Below are 6516 nucleotides of genomic sequence, written 5' to 3' on the forward strand. Positions count from 1 at the left end.
ATCAACATCTCTTGCTGATGCCGGAGAGTACAGTAGTGACTGCTCTAAGCCTAAGAACAAAGGCGCTAAACATTTGTCCTCCATACGTGTGGAGATTGAAGAGCCAGCTGATCATGGGGCCATTGTTCTTAAACAGGTCTGGTTACTCCGTTGTTTACCTCCACCACTTACTGCTGTAATGGTGAATAGTGAATGGTGATTACAGGACCGCTAAAGTTGAAAGTGTCTGGTCAAACCGGCGTTCGGACAGGCAATCTGAAAGGATCAGATTTCTAAAGTAGAGAGGAGGAGGGCGGCAAAGATCTCCCCTCGCCTGCGCATGCTCCACCATTCGGTTGTTGCAGCGACCGTCATCATTGGCGATGGCAATGGCCCCGTAAAGGATGGCGCTCTCTTTCAACTAATGGGGCGAGTGTTTGAGTTAAGTTATAACGAAGGACACAAATGTAACTTCATAGAAGGGTAAAACGGACATTTGACTTTTTTTATCCATGCTTAATAATTCTTGGAAGATTTAGATAATTGTCAGAAATAATAAGAGTATATTTAATCAATTAACTAAACCATATGGATAGTTTAAGAAATTTACCTTTTTAAGTCTTTTAGTTTTTGTAAAATTTCAAACCAAAATCAATTGATAACTAGTTGATCACTTGATTTTTGGTTTTTATTTTTATTACATACATCGTATAAATATATAAATACACTATATATTATAGATAGATTATTATAAATAATATATATTATAAATTGTTATAAATATATATTCTGGTCAGTTTGATTAACCACTAGTTTTTTCTTTTGGGTTAACCAAACGAATCAATTAATTTGGTTAACCAAAATTTTCAGTTCGATTTCCTCGATTAATTTTCAGTTTTTGTTGAACGACCCTACCCACTACGAAGAGATGAGAGTGAGCAAAAACTACGGACAATAAGGCAATTTCTACTTGACAAGCCTACTACTACACCATGCATATCTAACTATTATATTTTCCTTGTTTCTAAATTTTAAAGTTTAGGCATTTTCTCTTCTTAGTGCATTTCTGTCAGTTTTTCTTAATTAAATGATCATTAAAATCTATATTTATAAATGTTAAGGAGAATAATATTGGTTTTCTAAGAGTTAAGCATATGCCTAGTTTATCAATAATTTTTTGATGCTTCCCAAGTGTGTCCCCATGGTTCATTCTTCACATAAACAATAAAATTGTGTTTCTTATGTGTATGTATGCCTTATTCTATAGCCATTTAAGATTTGGATTTGGTGTTTCCAATATATTCTTCAAATTCATTTAAGTTTCCCAAGTGTGTATCTTCTTAATTCCTTTACTATATGTCCATATCTATGTTTATACAAATATGTTTCTTAAAATTGTCTTTTCAATACTTTTTGCATTTTGAATACTTTGAATCTTGGTAAATATACAAATTGTAGTAATAAGCAAATGAATATTAAAACTAAACAAGGTGGAAAATTTTTATTAGGTAAATTGCTGAGACCTCCTTTGAAGTTTCTCATCGTTGCTGAAAGCTCCCCTAAACTTTCTAACATAGTAGCAAGTAGGTCCCATCTATTAGAATCTTCTAACAAGAGGCATGAAAATGCCCAAAATATTCATGCAAATACTATTGAGGTTGGGTTTTATAGAAAAAAAAAAAAAACAATACAAACTTTATGAACAACAACAAAAAAAGAAAAGTTTAATTGTAGATTTACCTTTGAGCGATTGATATTAAGGGAAAATTTAAAAAATAAATCAATTTTGGAAAAGAGATTGGAAGGATTTGAGATAGCGATTGATATGAAAAGAAAATTTGGAAAATAAACATTTTTGGTCAAAAGTAACTGTATGGGTATTTTAGACATTTTCATGCCTCTTGTTAGAGGATTCTAATAGAGGGGATCTAATTGCTACTATGCCAAAAAAAACATAGAGGAGATGATTGCAATTACCAAATTTCCTACCAAGCGGAGAATAAAGATCTTTAAGGGTACGATTTATTTATAGAAAAAAGGTTCAAATACAAATTGAACATAGAGATAGGAATGTCTGTGTCCGATGAAGGTTCTAGTCAGCCACATCTGTTATCCAGTGGACAAAAATAGGTGAATTGTAGGGGTCTTCCTTACTTGACCTAATAAGCAAAACCCTTTAACAAGAAAGTCTATAATGGTCTTTACCTGAAAAAAAAGAACACCAAAATAAGGGATGATAACCACTGAAACATATGTTGAAAGTGTAAACTGAAAAAGTTTCAAACAAAAAATGGCTCAAATCTTGTTGTGCTATGTTTATGCCTATTATAAACTTGATGCACCTAGCATTGTATTGTTCTATGAAAAAGAACCAAGGCATCTCATTCAAACATCAATAAACATCTCGCTACTTGGTACATGAATAAGAAAAAACAGGAGAAACACACCAAATCTGAGTTTTGTTACAAGTTAAAAGCAAATTTATCAATTTCATGCGTAGCTGTGTTTGCTCCCATTCTAATATAAGACACAGAGTGAGGTGGAAGGTCAGATAATATACTCCTACAGTCAGCTACAGGCGCTGAGATATGCCACCGAGGAACTAAAGCCCTAGCATTGTTTCATTATTGGCATATCTGTTATCTTACCAAATGCACATTAATTTATAGGTTGTGTTTCTATAAGTTTTAGGGTTTGTGGCTTATAAACCCCAAAACACAAAATCCCAATTTTATGCTTTGTTGTTTTTGGGGTTAAAAGTGTTTTGACTTTGATTATGTTCTTAAGAGAAACATTGGGAAACATTTGGGGAGCTTTCGTGTTTTTGGGTTTTAAGAGGGGGGAAAGTTGGTCAATGGGATTTGCAATTTCATTAAATATACATTTAATATTTTAATATATATATATATATGTATAGTTATATATTAAATATATAATATATTAAATAAATTAATGTTATATATAATATTTTTAATAGGTTTATTATAATCGGGTCCATCAAATCAAACTTGATTGTCTCGAGAACCAATTGATTCAATTCTGGGTCTAAAATTGTAGACCCTATCAAGTTCGATTTGATTCAAAGTCCTTAGCATTTTTTATTGGGTCGGTTTCTGGTTCTATTGAACCTGACCAACTGACAGCCTTAATCTAAATGCATCATTTTTTTTTTTATAATAAGAGAGAGAAAGGTTACACCACCTGTGGTTGAGCTTTGCTGGCAATGTCCAGAAGAACAATTAGACAAAGATCACTAGGGAAACCTTGCACAAAGACCTCGAAATTATGTTGACCCTTGCCTACCAACCAATCTATTGCACAATTGCATTCTCTATAAGTGTGCACATAGTTGACTTGAGGAAGATTTCTCGCGATGGAATTGCAATCTTCGATTAAATGAGCACATCTCCAGGGAGGATTAAAATGTTGATTAAGGGGATGCTCTATAATGTGGATGAGAAATTGGTGGGTGTGGACCAATCCACACCACACCTTGTGGCAGGGACTAATCCACACCACACCACAATTCGTAGTTGTTCTAAATTGTGGACAAACTGTGTGGATAAAACTAGTCCACACCCATAGTGGCATTCTGTAGTGCACCACACTTTTTTGGTTCTAGGTATATCATGTACATGGAATGAACGATATACACAATTAATCATAAATATCTAATTTTTGCATTTTGTATGATAAATATTTTAAAAAATGCATCAATGAATTAATACCAACCAAAAAATATCATTTTTTTTATAAAATAATAGTAAAATAATTAAAAAAATTATAAAATATGTATTAAATATTTAAATAATATATTATTTCATTGATAAAAACATTAAAAAAATAAGTAAGATAATTAATATTTTATTGACAAAAATATTAAAAATAATATTTAAACAATTGATACAAGAAATTTTTGTAAGATAAGCATGACATCTAACGATTTATGCAAATTAATAATCCACTGATTCCCATACTAGTTGTAAGACAAGCATAATATCAAAATATTGTTCAATTGGTTTCCTACAATAGTGTATGGATAAACCACCACACTTACAACTATTACTTAAATAAAAATAAAAGGACCACCATTATAAGAGAGATAAGAAAAAGAGTGCAAAGTATGTTGCACCTACAAAATACAAGCAGCATAATATCCGATTTGTGGAATTTGGTATGCCTTTGTGCTACGTATTGATGATGTGTGTATAATGTCTATGTGGGGCTATTTGAGCATCATGTTCAATAAACCTGCTTTCAGCCAAAGCACTGTAGACTTTAGTGTCACCTGCTTTCAGTCAAAGCACCGTGCCGTATAAAAATGAAAGCAGTATTTTTGTCACATGCTTTCAACCAAAGCACTGTAGACTTTAGTGTCCAATAAACCTCTATGAATTATTTGTTTCAACTCACTACTTAATAATTATAATTGGATCTCTTTTCCTAAACAACTATACTTGACAACATGTCCACCACTAACTCACTAAGCCCGGATGATTATACATACTTTTATTTGAAAGAAAGACAATATTTAGAGTATTTAGGGATATGGTAACATTCTCTGTTTCAAAATCTCAATCCCCATCTAAAACTTTAATTCTAGGTTCAAGCAGACTCATTGAGACCAATGTAAGAAGATTTGGCATGCATGAAGGATTAATAGTATATTTGGGAAAGTCTTTGACAACGAGTTCCTCCCTGCATAGTTTTGCCTAGAATGTCCCCACTAGACATCATTTTTACTGTGGATGAAGCAGATATGAGGAAAGTGTTGATGGATTTCCAGGAAAGCTAAAAAACATTATTTTGGCAGTCCCACTTGCAAATGAATGTGATGGAGGTTATACTTGCTTTGATTATTGACTAGCATTTGCGTTAAGAATATCCAAAAAGACAAACATGGGAGTGGTAGAGAGAGAGAGAGAATAATACCTCTAAAACCAACAAAAGCAGAGATGATTTAAGGTTGAAAGAAACCAAAGTGCCAAGCTGCCGAAAAGAAACCAAAAGGTGAGGTTGAAAGGATCTCACATAAATCTGTCAATGCATATGAAATAAATAAAAAAAATGGAGGATGCCATGGAGCCCCTTCAGTTAGATGAAAATGAGAAGAAATTTGGATCATCTGAAGAGGATGTTGTTCAAGATTAAAAAAAAGCACAACAGAGGCTGGACGGCTTCGGTGAAGAGCAAAAAAAGAGGATGTTGGTCAAGATCAAAAATAGATGCAACAGGGGTCTTTCCACTAGATGATACCTCGGTGAAGAGCTTGAACGGCTTCGGTGGAGCACATCAAAGGTTCGATGGAAACCTTTGCAGAGCAAAACAGCTTCAATGGTGGAGACTTTCAGCGGGGACAACGGTAAAGCATGTAAGGTTATAGAAAGGACGCATGAAACATATTAGCATTTTCAACCCATGGACCTACCCCATCCACCAAAAAAAAAGGTATTGCTGAGAAATTGGAGTGTGGACAGGACTGGTCCACGAGATAGTGTGGACCGGTCCTGTCCACAATGAACTGAACACACCACCTTTCATCTCATGGCATGGACCGAAATGGTCCATCCACGAGATGAACACACTACCGAACAGCACCTAAAAACTCCATTAATAGTTGTCAATGAATCTCCTATTGTAATTGAGGCATAATTGAGTCTCTACCTATCTTGTGGGTTTCAAAGGCAGCACAGGTTTCTGCTACTATGATTGAGGTTCGTTCAATTGGTTCCATCTTCCCTAATAGGATTTTGCCCAGGTGGTCTCTTACAATGCATCCAAAGGCACTCCTTTTATGGAGGGGGGACCCATCTTATCCATTTTATTTTAGAGTTTGTGCTTTATGATTCTCAGGTCCCGAGTCAATGTCTTTATAAAATCCATCAAATAGCCTCTAGACTTTTACTTTAATTCCTGAAGCGAGTAAACAGGATTCTATTTATCGTGAATTGCAGCCACACAGATAAAAAATGAATAGGAAAAGTGAGTAGGAAATATAGATTGTGGAGCGAACAGCTTTTATTTTTAAAAATTTTGTCATTCAGATTTTTCCAAATATACCATAACATGTAACTAATTCTTTCCCAAATGGTCTTGGAATTCCACCTTGCCTTGTGGCATCTTTGTGTAAGGATTTATTAATTTCATGTAGACTCTCAATAAAGTCATTTAATTACCCTTCTGAAACGGAGCATCTTTAATTTGAAAGTAAAGCCCATGTGAATACTTTGAGAATAGCACATTGGGCCATACATAGAGAATAATGTTTTCTCCACTTGTTTGTTATTACCTAAATTCATGCCAAGTAGCTGCAATAATACTTTCAAGCTACTTATGTTTTACGTTTTGCCTTCAAGCTGTGCCTGTGCCAGCTTTAAAGTTGAGGAATTCAGATCTCCCTAAATTCGTGTCAACTTGTCAAGGGTTTAATACAGTAGCTTGCAGACTTATGTGAATTTTAAAGATGCTGCCTGTGTCACTAGGAATTCCACATCTACCATTAACAAGACGCTCATAACTTGGTTCCAACATGTCACT

This window comes from Nelumbo nucifera, chromosome 1 (genome assembly GCF_055504915.1).
Source record: "Nelumbo nucifera cultivar China Antique chromosome 1, China Antique-T2T, whole genome shotgun sequence".
Classification (NCBI taxonomy): domain Eukaryota; kingdom Viridiplantae; phylum Streptophyta; class Magnoliopsida; order Proteales; family Nelumbonaceae; genus Nelumbo; species Nelumbo nucifera.